Here is an 18,744-nt window from a genome sequence, read left to right on the forward strand (position 1 = left end):
ACTGTCATATCCCTCTACAGAGCTAGATATCAGTGATGTTTACCTGACTGACTGTCATATCCCTCTACAGAGCTAGATATCACTGATGTTTACCTGACTAACTGTCATATCCCTCTACAGAGCTAGATATCAGTGATGTTTACCTGACTGACTGTCTTATCCCTCTACAGAGCTAGATATCACTGATGTTTACCTGACTAACTGTCATATCCCTCTACAGAGCTAGATATCACTGATGTTTACCTGACTGACTGTCTTATCCCTCTACAGAGCTAGATATCAGTGATGTTTACCTGACTAACTGTCATATCCCTCTACAGAGCTAGATATCACTGATGTTTACCTGACTGACTGTCATATCCCTCTACAGAGCTAGATATCACTGATGTTTACCTGACTGACTGTCTTATCCCTCTACAGAGCTAGATATCAGTGATGTTTACCTGACTAACTGTCATATCCCTCTACAGAGCTAGATATCACTGATGTTTACCTGACTGACTGTCATATCCCTCTACAGAGCTAGATATCACTGATGTTTACCTGACTGACTGTCTTATCCCTCTACAGAGCTAGATATCACTGATGTTTACCTGACTGACTGTCATATCCCTCTACATAGCTAGATATCAGTGATGTTTACCTGACTGACTGTCATATCCCTCTACAGATCTAGATATCACTGATGTTTACCTGACTGACTGTCATATCCCTCTACAGATCTAGATATCACTGATGTTTACCTGACTGACTGTCTTATCCCTCTACAGAGCTAGATATCACTGATGTTTACCTGACTAACTGTCATATCCCTCTACAGAGCTAGATATCAGTGATGTTTACCTGACTGACTGTCTTATCCCTCTACAGAGCTAGATATCACTGATGTTTACCTGACTAACTGTCATATCCCTCTACAGAGCTAGATATCACTGATGTTTACCTGACTGACTGTCTTATCCCTCTACAGAGCTAGATATCACTGATGTTTACCTGACTAACTGTCATATCCCTCTACAGAGCTAGATATCAGTGATGTTTACCTGACTGACTGTCATATCCCTCTACATATCCCTCTACAGAACTAGATATCACTAGATATCACTGATGTTTACCTGACTAACTGTCATATCCCTCTACAGAGCTAGATATCACTGATGTTTACCTGACTGACTGTCATATCCCTCTACAGAGCTAGATATCACTGATGTTTACCTGACTGACTGTCATATCCCTCTACAGAGCTAGATATCACTGATGTTTACCTGACTGACTGTCATATCCCTCTACAGAGCTAGATATCACTGATGTTTACCTGACTAACTGTCATATCCCTCTACAGAGCTAGATATCAGTGATGTTTACCTGACTGACTGTCATATCCCTCTACAGAGCTAGATATCACTGATGTTTACCTAACTGACTGTCATATCCCTCTACAGATCTAGATATCACTGATGTTTACCTGACTGACTGACTGTCATATCCCTCTACAGAGCTAGATATCAGTGATGTTTACCTGACTGACTGTCATATCCCTCTACAGAGCTAGATATCAGTGATGTTTACCTGACTGACTGACTGTCATATCCCTCTACAGAGCTAGATATCACTGATGTTTACCTGACTGACTGTCATATCCCTCTACAGAGCTAGATATCACTGATGTTTACCTGACTGACTGTCATATCCCTCTACAGAGCTAGATATCACTGATGTTTACCTGACTGACTGTCATATCCCTCTACAGAGCTAGATATCACTGATGTTTACCTGACTGACTGACTGTCATATCCCTCTACAGAGCTAGATATCACTGATGTTTACCTGACTGACTGTCATATCCCTCTACAGAGCTAGATATCACTGATGTTTACCTGACTGACTGTCATATCCCTCTACAGAGCTAGATATCACTGATGTTTACCTGACTGACTGTCATATCCCTCTACAGAGCTAGATATCACTGATGTTTACCTGACTGACTGACTGTCATATCCCTCTACAGAGCTAGATATCACTGATGTTTACCTGACTGACTGTCATATCCCTCTACAGAGCTAGATATCACTGATGTTTACCTGACTGACTGACTGTCATATCCCTCTACAGATCTAGATATCAGTGATGTTTACCTGACTGACTGTCATATCCCTCTACAGAGCTAGATATCACTGATGTTTACCTGACTGACTGTCTTATCCCTCTACAGAGCTAGATATCAGTGATGTTTACCTGACTGACTGTCATATCCCTCTACAGAGCTAGATATCACTGATGTTTACCTGACTAACTGTCATATCCCTCTACAGAGCTAGATATCACTGATGTTTACCTGACTGACTGTCATATCCCTCTACAGAGCTAGATATCACTGATGTTTACCTGACTGACTGTCATATCCCTCTACAGAGCTAGATATCAGTGATGTTTACCTGACTGACTGTCATATCCCTCTACAGAGCTAGATATCAGTGATGTTTACCTGACAACCAGGGTTGCACACCAGACCCAGTCATGTGAAATCCTTAGATCCATAAATTAGGACCTAATGAATTTATTTCAATTGACTGATTTCTTTATGTGAACTGTAACTCAGTAAAATCTTTGAAATTGTTTGCATGTTGCGTTTATATTTTTGTTCAGAATAGTTTATTATCCTAATTAACAGTATTAGTGAAAAGGAAATTAGCATTCAGCCTGGCCTCTTTCTCTCTCTCTGGCAGATTCATATTGTGTCAACATAACAACACAATGAATATTTATTATTCAAGATGACATATTTATTCCACTTTGATAATTAACCCAGAAAGGAGAATAAGTTGTTTACTTTCATCTGTCAATTAAACAATAAGTAGATTTAGTCTGAATCTGGAAATGTCTTGTTTTATATTTAGAAGGCAGTTCAAGGCTCTCTGTCATTCTCACCCTCTCTGTCTGTCTGTCTGTCTGTCTGTCTGTCTGTCTGTCTGTCTGTCTGTCTGTCTGTCTGTCTGTCTGTCTGTCTGTCATTCTCACCCTCTCTGTCTGTCTGTCTGTCTGTCTGTCTGTCTGTCTGTCTGTCTGTCTCTCTGTCATTCTCACCCTCTCTGTCTGTCTGTCTGTCTGTCTGTCTGTCTGTCTGTCTGTCTGTCTGTCTGTCTGTCTGTCTGTCATTCTCACCCTCTCTGTCTGTCTGTCTGTCTGTCTGTCTGTCTGTCTGTCTGTCTGTCTGTCTCTGTCATTATCACCCTGTCTGAGAGTCTATGTCTGTCTGTCTCTGTCATTCTCACCCCGTCTGAGAGTCTGTGTCTGTCTGTCTCTCTGTCATTCTCACCCAGTCTGAGAGTCTGTGTCTGTCTGTCTCTCTGTCATTCTCACCCAGTCTGAGAGTCTGTGTCTGTCTGTCTCTCTGTCATTCTCACCCAGTCTGAGAGTCTGTGTCTGTCTGTCTCTGTCATTCTCACCCAGTCTGAGAGTCTGTGTCTGTCTGTCTCTCTGTCATTCTCACCCCGTCTGAGAGTCTGTGTCTGTCTGTCTCTCTGTCATTCTCACCCAGTCTGATTCCACTCTAGCCTGGTTCCAGACCTGTTTATGGTGGGGTTGGCTAGTCTGACTCCACTCTAGCCTGGTTCCAGACCTGTTTGTGGTGGGGCCAGGCTAGTCCGACTCTACTCTAGTCTGGTTCCAGACCTGTTTGTGGTGGGGCCAGGCTAGTCTGACTCTAGCCTAGCCTGGCTCCAGACCTGTTTGTGGTGGGACCAGGCTATTCTGACTCTACTCTAGCCTGGTTCCAGACCTGTTTGTGGTAGGGACCAGGCTAGTCTGACTCTACTCTAGCCTGGTTCCAGACCTGTTTGTGGTGTGACCAGGCTAGTCTGACTCTAGCCTGGTAGTACTGCTTATCATTCACTGGACCAGACACTTTAGAAAGAGAGTTGTTATGAGGGCCTCTCGCTCTTTGATGTTTCCCCTCTAGAGAACTTATATAGAGTATTAGAGACATGTAGAACACATTTACAGTATGAGAGACATGTAGAACACATTTACAGTATTAGAGACATGTAGAACACATTTACAGTATGAGAGACATGTAGAACACATTTACAGGATTAGAGACATGTAGAACACATTTACAGTATGAGAGACATGTAGAACACATTTACAGTATGAGAGACATGTAGAACACATTTACAGCATTAGAGACATGTAGAACACATTTACAGTATGATAGACATGTAGAACACATTTACAGTATTAGAGACATGTAGAACACATTTACAGTATTAGAGACATTTACAGTATGAGAGACATGTAGAACACATTTACAGTATGAGAGACATGTAGAACACATTTACAGTATTAGAGACATGTAGAACACATTTACAGTATGAGAGACATGTAGAACACATTTACAGTATGAGAGACATGTAGAACACATTTACAGTATTAGAGACATGTAGAACACATTTACAGTATGAGAGACATGTAGAACACATTTACAGCATTAGAGACATGTAGAACACATTTACAGTATGATAGACATGTAGAACACATTTACAGTATTAGAGACATGTAGAACACATTTATAGTATTAGAGACATTTACAGTATTAGAGACATGTAGAACACATTTACAGTATGAGAGACATGTAGAACACATTTACAGTATGAGAGACATGTAGAACACATTTACAGTATTAGAGACATGTAGAACACATTTACAGTATGAGAGACATGTAGAACACATTTACAGCATTAGAGACATGTAGAACACATTTACAGTATGATAGACATGTAGAACACATTTACAGTATTAGAGACATTTACAGTATGAGAGACATGTAGAACACATTTACAGTATGAGAGACATGTAGAACACATTTACAGTATTAGAGACATGTAGAACACATTTACAGTATTAGAGACATGTAGAACACATTTACAGTATGAGAGACATGTAGAACACATTTACAGTATTAGAGACATTTACAGTATTAGAGACATGTAGAACACATTGACAGTATTAGAGACATGTAGAACATATTTACAGAATTAGAGACATGTAGAACACATTTACAATATTAGAGACATGTAGAACACATTTACAGTATGAGAGACATGTAGAACACATTTACAGTATTAGAGACATGTAGAACACATTTACAGTATTAGAGACATGTAGAACACATTTACAGTATGAGAGACATGTAGAACACATTTACAGTATGAGAGACATGTAGAACACATTTACAGTATGAGAGACATGTAGAACACATTTACAGTATGAGAGACATGTAGAACACATTTACAGTATTAGAGACATGTAGAACACATTTACAGTATGAGAGACATGTAGAACACATTTACAGTATGAGAGACATGTAGAACACATTTACAGTATGAGAGACATGTAGATCACATTTACAGTATTAGAGACATGTAGAACACATTTACAGTATGAGAGACATGTAGAACACATTTACAGTATTAGAGACTTGTAGAACACATTTACAGTATGAGAGACATGTAGAACACATTTACAGCATTAGAGACATGTAGAACACATTTACAGTATGATAGTAATGTAGAACACATTTACAGTATTAGAGACATGTAGAACACATTTACAGTATTAGAGACATTTACAGTATGAGAGACATGTAGAACACATTTACAGTATGAGAGACATGTAGAACACATTTACAGTATTAGAGACATGTAGAACACATTTACAGTATTAGAGACATGTAGAACACATTTACAGTATGAGAGACATGTAGAACACATTTACAGTATTAGAGACATTTACAGTTTTAGAGACATGTAGAACACATTTACAGTATTAGAGACATGTAGAACATATTTACAGAATTAGAGACATGTAGAACACATTTACAATATTAGAGACATGTAGAACACATTTACAGTATGAGAGACATGTAGAACACATTTACAGTATTAGAGACATGTAGAACACATTTACAGTATTAGAGACATGTAGAACACATTTACAGTATTAGAGACATGTAGAACACATTTACAGTATGAGAGACATGTAGAACACATTTACAGTATGAGAGACATGTAGAACACATTTACAGTATGAGAGACATGTAGAACACATTTACAGTATTAGAGACATGTAGAACACATTTACAGTATGAGAGACATGTAGAACACATTTACGGTATTAGAGACATGTAGAACACATTTACAGTATGAGAGACATGTAGAACACATTTACGGTATTAGAGACATGTAGAACACATTTACAGTATTAGAGACATTTACAGTATTAGCCGTCCTCTGTGGTTCAATGTACATTAGTAATGTACCCATCCTCTGTGATTCAATGTACAGTAGTAATGTAGCCATCCTCTGGCTGTGGTTCAATGTGGAGTAGTAATGTACCCATCCTCTGTGGTTCAATGTGGAGTAGTAATGTAGCCATCCTCTGGCTGTGGTTCAATGTGGAGTAGTAATGTAGCCATCCTCTGGCTGTGGTTCAATGTGGAGTAGTAATGTAGCCATCCTCTGGCTGTGGTTCAATGTGGAGTAGTAATGTAGCCATCCTCTGGCTGTGGTTCAATGTGGAGTAGTAATGTAGCCATCCTCTGGCTGTGGTTCAATGTGGAGTAGTAATGTAGCCATCCTCTGGCTGTGGTTCAATGTGGAGTAGTAATGTAGCCATCCTCTGTGGTTCAATGTGGAGTAGTAATGTACCCATCCTCTGTGGTTCAATGTGGAGTAGTAATGTAGCCATCCTCTGGCTGTGGTTCAATGTGGAGTAGTAATGTAGCCATCCTCTGGCTGTGGTTCAATGTGGAGTAGTAATGTAGCCATCCTCTGGCTGTGGTTCAATGTGGAGTAGTAATGTAGCCATCCTCTGGCTGTGGTTCAATGTGGAGTAGTAATGTAGCCATCCTCTGTGGTTCAATGTAGAGTAGTAATGTAGATGTTCTCTGGCTGTGGTTCAATGTGGAGTAGTAATGTAGCCATCCTCTGTGGTTCAATGTGGAGTAGTAATGTAGCTGTCCTCTGGCTGTGGTTCAATGTGGAGTAGTAATGTAGCCATCCTCTGGCTGTGGTTCAATATACAGTAGTAATGTAGCCATCCTCTGTGGTTCAATGTAGAGTAGTAATGTAGATGTTCTCTGGCTGTGGTTCAATGTGGAGTAGTAATGTAGCCATCCTCTGTGGTTCAATGTAGAGTAGTAATGTAGATGTTCTCTGGCTGTGGTTCAATGTGGAGTAGTAATGTACCCATCCTCTGGCTGTGGTTCAATGTGGAGTAGTAATGTAGCCATCCTCTGTGGTTCAATGTGGAGTAGTAATGTACCCATCCTCTGTGGTTCAATGTGGAGTAGTAATGTAGCCATCCTCTGGCTGTGGTTCAATGTACAGTAGTAATGTAGCCATCCTCTGTGGTTCAATGTGGAGTAGTAATGTAGCCATCCTCTGGCTGTGGTTCAATGTGGAGTAGTAATGTACCCATCCTCTGGCTGTGGTTCAATGTGGAGTAGTAATGTAGCCATCCTCTGTGGTTCAATGTGGAGTAGTAATGTAGCCATCCTCTGGCTGTGGTTCAATGTGGAGTAGTAATGTAGCCATCCTCAGTGGTTCAATGTGGAGTAGTAATGTAGCCATCCTCTGTGGTTCAATGTGGAGTAGTAATGTAGCCATCCTCTGGCTGTGGTTCAATGTGGAGTAGTAATGTACCCATCCTCTGACTGTGGTTCAATGTACAGTAGTAATGTAGCCATCCTCTGGCTGTTGTTCAATGTGGAGTAGTAATGTAGCCATCCTCTGTGGTTCAATGTGGAGTAGTAATGTAGCCATCCTCTGGCTGTGGTTCAATGTGGAGTAGTAATGTAGCCATCCTCTGGCTGTGGTTCAATGTGGAGTAGTAATGTAGCCATCCTCTGTGGTTCAATGTACAGTAGTAATGTAGCCATCCTCTGGCTGTGGTTCAATGTACAGTAGTAATGTAGCCATCCTCTGTGGTTCAATGTGGAGTAGTAATGTACCCATCCTCTGGCTGTGGTTCAATGTGGAGTAGTAATGTAGCCATTCTCTGTGGTTCAATGTGGAGTAGTAATGTACCCATTCTCTGGCTGTGGTTCAATGTACAGTAGTAATGTAGCCATCCTCTGGCTGTGGTTCAATGTACAGTAGTAATGTAGCCATCCTCTGTGGTTCAATGTGGAGTAGTAATGTACCCATCCTCTGGCTGTGGTTCAATGTGGAGTAGTAATGTAGCCATTCTCTGTGGTTCAATGTGGAGTAGTAATGTACCCATTCTCTGTAGTTCAATGTACAGTAGTAATGTAGCCATCCTCTGTGGTTCAATGTACAGTAGTAATGTACCCATCCTCTGTGGTTCAATGTGGAGTAGTAATGTACCCATCCTCTGTGGTTCAATGTACAGTAGTAATGTAGCCATCCTCTGTGGTTCAATGTACAGTAGTAATGTACCCATCCTCTGTGGTTCAATGTACAGTAGTAATGTACCCATCCTCTGTGGTTCAATGTACAGTAGTAATGTACCCATCCTCTGTGGTTCAATGTACAGTAGTAATGTACCCATCCTCTGTGGTTCAATGTACAGTAGTAATGTAGCAGTTGTTTGACAGTCACATTTCCTTCACTCAGTCATTTCCTGTCATTTCTCTGGAGATTGATGATTATCCAGTGGAGGAAATAGAGCATATAAACCAGCTGTTCTGAACTAATATTTATACCAAACGTTTTAGGGTCCAATCCCAGATCGGCTACATATCTCTTAGGGTCCAAACCCAGATCGGCTACATATCTCTTAGGGTCCAAACCCAGATCGGCTACATATCTCTTAGGGTCCAAACCCAGATCGGCTACATATCTCTTAGGGTCCAAACCCAGATCGGCTACATATCTCTTAGGGTCCAAACCCAGATCGGCTACATATCTCTTAGGGTCCAAACCCAGATCGGCTACATATCTCTTAGGGTCCAATCCCAGATCGGCTACATATCTCTTAGGGTCCAAACCCAGATCGGCTACATATCTCTTAGGGTCCAAACCCACATCGGCTACATATCTCTTAGGGTCCAAACCCAGATCGGCTACATATCTCTTAGGGTCCAATCCCAGATCGGCTACATATCTCTTAGGGTCCAAACCCAGATCGGCTACATATCTCTTAGGGTCCAAACCCAGATCGGCTACATATCTCTTAGGGTCCAAACCCAGATCGGCTACATATCTCTTAGGGTCCAAACCCAGATCGGCTACATATCTCTTAGGGTCCAAACCCAGATCGGCTACATATCTCTTAGGGTCCAAACCCAGATCGGCTACATATCTCTTAGGGTCCAAACCCAGATCGGCTACATATCTCTTAGGGTCCAAACCCAGATCGGCTACATATCTCTTAGGGTCCAAACCCAGATCGGCTACATATCTCTTAGGGTCCAAACCCAGATCGGCTACATATCTCTTAGGGTCCAAACCCAGATCGGCTACATATTTCTTAGGGTCCAAACCCAGATCGGCTACATATTTCTTAGGGTCCAAACCCAGATCGGCTACATATCTCTTAGGGTCCAAACCCAGATCGGCTACATATCTCTTAGGGTCCAAACCCAGATCGGCTACATATCTCTTAGGGTCCAAACCCAGATCGGCTACATATCTCTTAGGGTCCAAACCCAGATCGGCTACATATCTCTTAGGGTCCAAACCCAGATCGGCTACATATCTCTTAGGGTCCAAACCCAGATCGGCTACATATCTCTTAGGGTCCAAACCCAGATCGGCTACATATCTCTTAGGGTCCAAACCCAGATCGGCTACATATCTCTTAGGGTCCAAACCCAGATCGGCTACATATCTCTTAGGGTCCAAACCCAGATCGGCTACATATCTCTTAGGGTCCAAACCCAGATCGGCTACATATCTCTTAGGGTCCAAACCCAGATCGGCTACATATCTCTTAGGGTCCAAACCCAGATCGGCTACATATTTCTTAGGGTCCAAACCCAGATCGGCTACATATCTCTTAGGGTCCAAACCCAGATCGGCTACATATCTCTTAGGGTCCAAACCCAGATCGGCTACATATCTCTTAGGGTCCAAACCCAGATCGGCTACATATCTCTTAGGGTCCAAACCCAGATCGGCTACATATCTCTTAGGGTCCAAACCCAGATCGGCTACATATCTCTTAGGGTCCAAACCCAGATCGGCTACATATCTCTTAGGGTCCAAACCCAGATCGGCTACATATCTCTTAGGGTCCAAACCCAGATCGGCTACATATCTCTTAGGGTCCAAACCCAGATCGGCTACATATCTCTTAGGGTCCAAACCCAGATCGGCTACATATCTCTTAGGGTCCAAACCCAGATCGGCTACATATTTCTTAGGGTCCAAACCCAGATCGGCTACATATTTCTTAGGGTCCAAACCCAGATCGGCTACATATCTCTTAGGGTTCAAACCCAGATCGGCTACATATCTCTTAGGGTCCAAACCCAGATCGGCTACATATCTCTTAGGGTCCAAACCCAGATCGGCTACATATCTCTTAGGGTCCAAACCCAGATCGGCTACATATCTCTTAGGGTCCAAACCCAGATCGGCTACATATCTCTTAGGGTCCAAACCCAGATCGGCTACATATCTCTTAGGGTCCAATCCCAGATCGGCTACATATCTCTTAGGGTCCAAACCCAGATCGGCTACATATCTCTTAGGGTCCAAACCCAGATCGGCTACATATCTCTTAGGGTCCAAACCCAGATCGGCTACATATCTCTTAGGGTCCAAACCCAGATCGGCTACATATTTCTTAGGGTTCAAACCCAGATCGGCTACATATTTCTTAGGGTCTAAACCCAGATCGGCTACATATCTCTTAGGGTCCAAACCCAGATCGGCTACATATCTCTTAGGGTCCAAACCCAGATCGGCTACATATCTCTTAGGGTCCAAACCCAGATCGGCTACATATCTCTTAGGGTCCAATCCCAGATCGGCTACATATCTCTTAGGGTCCAATCCCAGATCGGCTACTTATCTCTTAGGGTCCAAACCCAGATCGGCTACATATCTCTTAGGGTCCAAACCCAGATCGGCTACATATCTCTTAGGGTCCAAACCCAGATCGGCTACATATCTCTTAGGGTCCAAACCCAGATCGGCTACATATCTCTTAGGGTCCAAACCCAGATCGGCTACATATCTCTTAGGGTCCAAACCCAGATCGGCTACATATCTCTTAGGGTCCAATCCCAGATCGGCTACATATCTCTTAGGGTCCAATCCCAGATCGGCTACATATCTCTTAGGGTCCAAACCCAGATCGGCTACATATCTCTTAGGGTCCAAACCCAGATCGGCTACATATCTCCACATCCATAGACCTTGCGTTATTATTGTCCTCCACCACACAGTCAGCAGGAAAAGGGTTAGCGAACTACCTTACCTCTACTACCTTACCATGACAAATATCTTCAATCTCTAACGTCAACGTTGAACAATGACAAGTCAGCCTTTGAATCATGTTTTTAATGAACAGCAAGGTGAGCTTACAACATGGTTTGTTCGGTTTGCAGTAGCGTTAAATGCTTTATCTAGATTCATTATATCCTCTGGGTTTCACCAGATCACAGCCTGGTTTGCTGGTTCCCTGGTTCGCTTGTTCGCTGGTTCCCTGGTTCGCTGGTTCCCTGGTTCGCTTGTTCGCTGGTTCCCTGGTTCGCTGGTTCCCTGGTTCCCTGGTTCGCTGGTTCCCTGGTTCCCTGGTTCGCTGGTTCCCTGGTTCGCTGGTTCCCTGGTTCGCTTGTTCGCTGGTTCCCTGGTTCGCTGGTTCCCTGGTTCGCTGGTTCCCTGTTTCGCTGGTTCCCTGGTTCGCTCTGGAGTCCCTAAAACATTAAACAACATGAATAACGAGTCATACGAATGTCCAACACCCATATAACAAGCTACATGTATAGCTAGTTGGCTAATGTTAGCTAGTCAGCTTGTTAAATAGCGATTTTTATAAATTAATTTTATGTCAACATATGTATAATCGTTTCCCTACATGAAGTAAAATGTGTTGCATGATTGGTTAGGAAGTTGTAATGACTCTCTGTTCCCGTCAGAAGCTCTTCAGAAGCTCGTTCTCTGGTGTATAATTCATGGTGTTGTGATGTTCAGAGGAGGAGAGTTGTCTTCTAGGAACTGCTAGTCTGTTCTGTTCCAATCTGTTCTGTTCTGTTCTGTTCTACTCTGTTCTGTTCCAATCTGTTCTGTTCTGTTCTGTTCTGATCTCTTCTGTTCCAATCTGTTCTGTTCTGTTCTGTTCCAATCTGTTCTGTTCTGTTCTGTTCTGATCTCTTCTGTTCCAATCTGTTCTGTTCTGTTCCAATCTGTTCTGTTCTGTTCTGTTCTGATATCTTCTGTTCCAATCTGTTCTGTTCTGTTCTGTTCTACTCTGTTCTGTTCTGTTCTGTTCTACTCTGTTCTGTTCCAATCTGTTCTGTTGTATATTGTTATATTCTACTCTGTTCTGTTCTGTTCTAGTCCTCTGAAGTCCTCTGATGACTAACATGGACAGATCTGTCTGATGTGGTCAACACTGTCTGGCATCATTAGACTGTCTTTCAGCCTCTCCTTCATAATCCCCTCTCTCCTCTCTGTCAGTCCCAAGACTCCATGTTACCACTGGGCCTGTTTCCTGCTATCCAATTGGACTAGATTTTGTCCACTAACCTTACAACCAAATTCATATGAAAAGTAGAAGTTATAGTCTCTCTCCCTGGTAGCCCTCATAACAACAACAATCTCAACATAACTGTCTTGGTGCTCAGACTTTCCCTCAGTCAGCAGTGTTCTGTTAGAGGACACACACCTACTGGAGAGAGGGACACACACCTACTGGAGAGAGGGACACACACACACAGCTAATCTATGGCTATGGAGAGAGGGACACACACACACAGCTAATCTATGGCTACGGAGAGAGGGACATACACACACACAGCTAATCTATGGCTACGGAGAGAGGGGACATACACCTACAGCTAATCTATGGCTATGGAGAGAGGGACACACACACACACCTACAGCTAATGTATGGCTATGGAGAGAGGGACATACACACACAGCTAATCTATGGCTACGGAGAGAGGGACATACACACACACCTACAGCTAATCTATGGCTATGGAGAGAGGGGACATACACCTACAGCTAATCTATGGCTATGGAGAGAGGGACACACACACACACCTACAGCTAATGTATGGCTATGGAGAGAGGGACATACACCTACAGCTAATCTATGGCTATGGAGAGAGGGACATACACACACAGCTAATCTATGGCTATGGAGAGAGGGACACACACCTACAGCTAATCTATGGCTATGGAGAGAGGGACATACACACACACCTACAGCTAATCTATGGCTTTGGAGAGAGGGACACACACACCTACAGCTAATGTATGGCTATGGAGAGAGGGACATACACCTACAGCTAATCTATGGCTATGGAGAGAGGGACATACACCTACAGCCAATCTATGGCTATGGAGAGAGGGACACACACAGCTAATCTATGGCTACGGAGAGAGGGACACACACCTACAGCTAATCTATGGCTATGGAGAGAGGGACACACACCTACAGCCAATCTATGGCTATGGAGAGAGGGACATACACCTACAGCTAATCTATGGCTATGGAGAGAGGGACACACACCTACAGCTAATCTATGGCTATGGAGAGAGGGACACACACACCTAAAGCTAATCTATGGCTATGGAGAGAGGGACACACACCTACAGCTAATCTATGGCTATGGAGAGAGGGACACACACACACAGCTAATCTATGGCTATGGAGAGAGGGACACACACACAGCTAATCTATGGCTACGGAGAGAGGGACATATACCTACAGCTAATCTCTGGCTATGGAGAGAGGGACACACATACCTACAGCTAATCTATGGCTTTGGAGAGAGGGACACACACACCTACAGCTAATGTATGGCTATGGAGAGAGGGACACACACACCTACAGCTAATCTATGGCTATGGAGAGAGGGACATACACCTACAGCTAATCTATGGCTATGGAGAGAGGGACATACACCTACAGCTAATCTATGGCTATGGAGAGAGGGACATACACCTACAGCTAATCTATGGCTATGGAGAGAGGGACACACACACCTACAGCTAATCTATGGCTATGGAGAGAGGGACACACACCTACAGCTAATCTATGGCTATGGAGAGAGGGACACACACACACAGCTAATCTATGGCTATGGAGAGAGGGACACACACACAGCTAATCTATGGCTACGGAGAGAGGGACATATACCTACAGCTAATCTATGGCTATGGAGAGAGGGACACACATACCTACAGCTAATCTATGGCTTTGGAGAGAGGGACACACACACCTACAGCTAATGTATGGCTATGGAGAGAGGGACACACACACCTACAGCTAATCTATGGCTATGGAGAGAGGGACATACACCTACAGCTAATCTATGGCTATGGAGAGAGGGACATACACCTACAGCTAATCTATGGCTATGGAGAGAGGGACATACACCTACAGCTAATCTATGGCTATGGAGAGAGGGACACACACACCTACAGCTAATCTATGGCTATGGAGAGAGGGACACACACAGCTAAATCTATGGCTATGGAGAGAGGGACATACACCTACAGCTAATCTATGGCTATGGAGAGAGGGACATACACCTACAGCTAATCTATGGCTTTGGAGAGAGGGACACACACACCTACAGCTAATGTATGGCTATGGAGAGAGGGACATACACCTACAGCTAATCTATGGCTATGGAGAGAGGGACATACACCTACAGCTAATCTATGGCTATGGAGAGAGGGACACACACAGCTAAATCTATGGCTATGGAGAGAGGGACACACACAGCTAAATCTATGGCTATGGAGAGAGGGACATACTCACACTGATATGACTATGGAGAGAGGGACATACACCTACAGCTAATCTACGGCTTTGGAGAGAGGGACACACACACCTACAGCTAATGTATGGCTATGGAGAGAGGGACATACACCTACAGCTAATCTATGGCTATGGAGAGAGGGACATACACCTACAGCTAATCTATGGCTATGGAGAGAGGGACACACACAGCTAAATCTATGGCTATGGAGAGAGGGACACACACAGCTAAATCTATGGCTATGGAGAGAGGGACATACTCACACTGATATGGCTACGTAGAGAGGGACATACACTGATATGACTATGTAGAGAGGGACATACTCACACTGATATGGCTACGTAGAGAGGGACATACACTGATATGACTATGGAGAGAGGGACATACTCACACTGATATGACTATGTAGAGAGGGACACACACTGATATGACTACGTAGAGAGGGACTCACTCACACTGATATGGCTACGTAGAGAGGGACATACTCACACTGATATGACTACGTAGAGAGGGACTCACTCACACTGATATGACTATGTAACAGAGTTTGTTGAGAGTGCAGCTAGATTTTAAAAAAAGAGAGGCGTCTCTGTAGCTCACAAGGATATTTGTTCCGACAGAGATACGGAATAGTTTCATGTCCAGACTACCATCGTAGTGTGGTTTAGTCTAGTTCATTCTCATTCATCATGGGAGTCTGACGAGCCTCTGTCTGTTTGTCTGTCTGACGTAGAGTGAGAGGCTAGAGTACTGAAATGTGGGTGACATTTTAAATCTGTTTTTCCCATTTACCTTGTGAAAAACAATGCTCAACCTAATCTTTTTTTTCAAAAACAATGATTGTTTCAGTCGTTTCTCATGCAGTTATGGAGCACAGTTGTTAAATGTGTGCTGTCTTCTGTCTCAGCGGGGATTTCTGTCACCGTTGGTATTTTAGCTTTCCAATTTGAGATGATTGTATAAAAACAAAATGTATTTTGTTGAGTTAGATTGTTCTGTAACTACTTCATTATGATTTTCAACACGATCCAAGTCATCAGGCATACTATTGAGTCATCAGGCATACTGTTGAGTCATCAGGCACACTGTTGAGTCATCAGGCATTCTCATGGCTGGATGTTGAGTCATCAGACATACTGTTGAGTCATCAGGCATACTGTTGAGTCATCAGGCATACTGTTGAGTCATCAGGCGTACTGTTGAGTCATCAGGCACACTGTTGAGTCATCAGGCATACTGTTGAGTCATCAGGCATACTGTGTAGTCATCAGGCGTACTGTTGAGTCATCAAGCATACTGTTGAGTCATCAGGCATACTGTTGAGTTATCAGGCATACTGTTGAGTCATCAGGCGTACTGTTGAGTCATCAGGCATACTGTTGAGTCATCAGGCATACTGTTGAGTCATCAGGCACACTGTTGAGTCATCAGGCATACTGTTGAGTCATCAGGCGTACTGTTGAGTCATCAGGCGTACTGTTGAGTCATCAGGCACACTGTTGAGTCATCAGGCATACTGTGTAGTCATCAGGCGTACTGTTGAGTCATCAGGCACACTGTTGAGTCATCAGGCATACTGTTGAGTCATCAGGCATTCTCATGGCTGGATGTTGAGTCATCAGGCATACTGTTGAGTCATCAGGCATACTGTTGAGTCATCAGGCATACTGTTGAGTCATCAGGCGTACTGTTGAGTCATCAGGCACACTGTTGAGTCATCAGGCACACTGTTGAGTCATCAGGCATACTGTTGAGTCATCAGGCATTCTCATGGCTGGATGTTGAGTCTTCAGGCATACTCATGGTTAGATGTTGAGTCATCAAGCATTCTGTTGAGTCACCAGGCATACTCATGGTTAGATGTTGAGTCATCAAGCATTCTGTTGAGTCATCAAGCATACTGTTGAGTCATCAAGCATTTTGTTCAGTCATCAAGCATACTGTTGAGTCATCAAGCATACTGCTGAGTCAGTGTAGTTCAGCCTTCTGTCTGAAGCTTTTGGGAGTGTAGTAGTGGTGTAGTGTAGTAGTAGTGTAGTGTAGTAGTAGTGGTGTAGTGTAGTAGTGTTGTAGTGTAGTAGTAGTGTAGTAGTGGTGTAGTGTAGTAGTGTAGTAGTGGTGTAGTGTAGTAGTGGTGTAGTGGTGTAGTGTAGCTGTAGTGTAGTAGTGGTGTAGTGTAGTAGTGTAGTAGCAGTGTAGTAGTGTAGTAGTGGTGTAGTAGTAGTGTAGAAGTGTAGTAGTGGTGTAGTGTAGTAGTGGTGTAGTTTATTAGTAGTAGTGGTGTAGTGGTGGTGTAGTGTATTAGTGGTGTAGTGGTGGTGTAGTGTAGTAGTGGTGTAGTGTAGTAGTGGTGGAGTAGTGTAGTAGTGGTGTAGTTTATTAGTAGTAGTGGTGTAGTGGTGGTGTAGTGTATTAGTGGTGTAGTGGTGGTGTAGTGTAGTAGTGGTGTAGTGTAGTAGTGGTGGAGTAGTGTAGTAGTGTGTAGTGGTGTAGTAGTGGTGTAGTAGTGGTTTAGTGTAGTAGTGGTGGTGTAGTGTAGTAGTGGTGTAGTGTTGTAGTGTACTGTAGTAGTAGTGTAGTAGTATTGTAGTGGTGTAGTGTAGTAGTGGTGTAGTAGTGTTGTAGTGGTGTAGTGTAGTAGTGTAGTAGTGGTGTAGTGTAGTAGTCGTGTAGTGATGTAGTGTAGTAGTGGTGTGGTGTAGTGTAGTAGTGGTGTAGTGTAGTAGTGGTGGTGTAGTGTAGTAGTGGTGTAGTGTAGTAGTGGTGTAGTGGTGGTGTAGTGTATTAGTGGTGTAGTGGTGGTGTAGTGTAGTAGTGGTGTAGTGTAGTAGTGGTGGAGTAGTGTAGTAGTGGTGTAGTGGTGGTGTAGTGTAGTAGTGGTGTAGTGTTGTAGTGTACTGTAGTAGTAGTGTAGTAGTATTGTAGTGGTGTAGTGTAGTAGTGGTGTAGTAGTGTTGTAGTGGTGTAGTGTAGTAGTGTAGTAGTGGTGTAGTGTAGTAGTCGTGTAGTGATGTAGTGTAGTAGTGGTGTGGTGTAGTGTAGTAGTGGTGTAGTGTAGTAGTAGTGGTGTAGTGTAGTAGTGGTGTAGTGTTGTAGTGGTGTGGTGTAGTAGTGGTGTAGTGTTGTAGTGGTGTAGTGTTGTAGTGGTGTAGTGGTGTAGTGTAGTAGTAGTGTAGTGTTGTAGTAGTAGTGTAGTAGTGGTGTAGTGTGGTAGTGGTGTAGTGTAGTAGTGTAGTGTTGTAGTGTTGTAGTGTAGTGTAGTAGTGGTGTAGTGTAGTGGTGTAGTGTTGTAGTGGTGTAGTAGTAGTGGTGTAGCGTAGTAGTGTAGTGTTGTAGTGTTGTAGTGTAGTGTAGTAGTGGTGTAGTGTAGTGGTGTAGTGTTGTAGTGGTGTAGTAGTAGTGGTGTAGCGTAGTAGTGTAGTAGTGGTGTGGTGGTGTAGTGTAGTAGTGGTGTAGTGTAGTAGTGTAGTAGTAGTGTAGTAGTGTAGTAGTGGTGTAGTAGTAGTGTAGAAGTGTAGTAGCGGTATAGTGTTGTAGTAGTGTATTCTAGTGGTGTAGTAGTAGTAGTGTAGTGGTGTAGTGTAGTAGTGTTGTAGTGGTGTGGTAGTAGTAGTGTAGTGGTGTAGTGTAGTAGTGGTGTGGTGTTGTAGTGTGGTAGTGTAGTGGTGTTGTAGCGGTATAGTGTTGTAGTAGTGTATTCTAGTGGTGTAGTAGTAGTAGTGTAGTGGTGTAGTGTAGTAGTGTTGTAGTGGTGTGGTAGTAGTAGTGTAGTGGTGTAG

At 43.2% G+C, this 18,744-nt stretch overlaps 1 protein-coding gene across 2 annotated transcripts in view; it reads left to right on the forward strand.

Moving 5' to 3' along the window:
• The window catches only part of stt3b (STT3 oligosaccharyltransferase complex catalytic subunit B), a 107,970-nt gene that overhangs the window by 31,165 nt on the left and 58,061 nt on the right, over window positions 1-18,744 (forward strand). The window lies entirely within an intron of this gene.

Source organism: Oncorhynchus mykiss, chromosome 2, assembly GCF_013265735.2.
Source record: "Oncorhynchus mykiss isolate Arlee chromosome 2, USDA_OmykA_1.1, whole genome shotgun sequence".
NCBI classification, from domain to species: domain Eukaryota; kingdom Metazoa; phylum Chordata; class Actinopteri; order Salmoniformes; family Salmonidae; genus Oncorhynchus; species Oncorhynchus mykiss.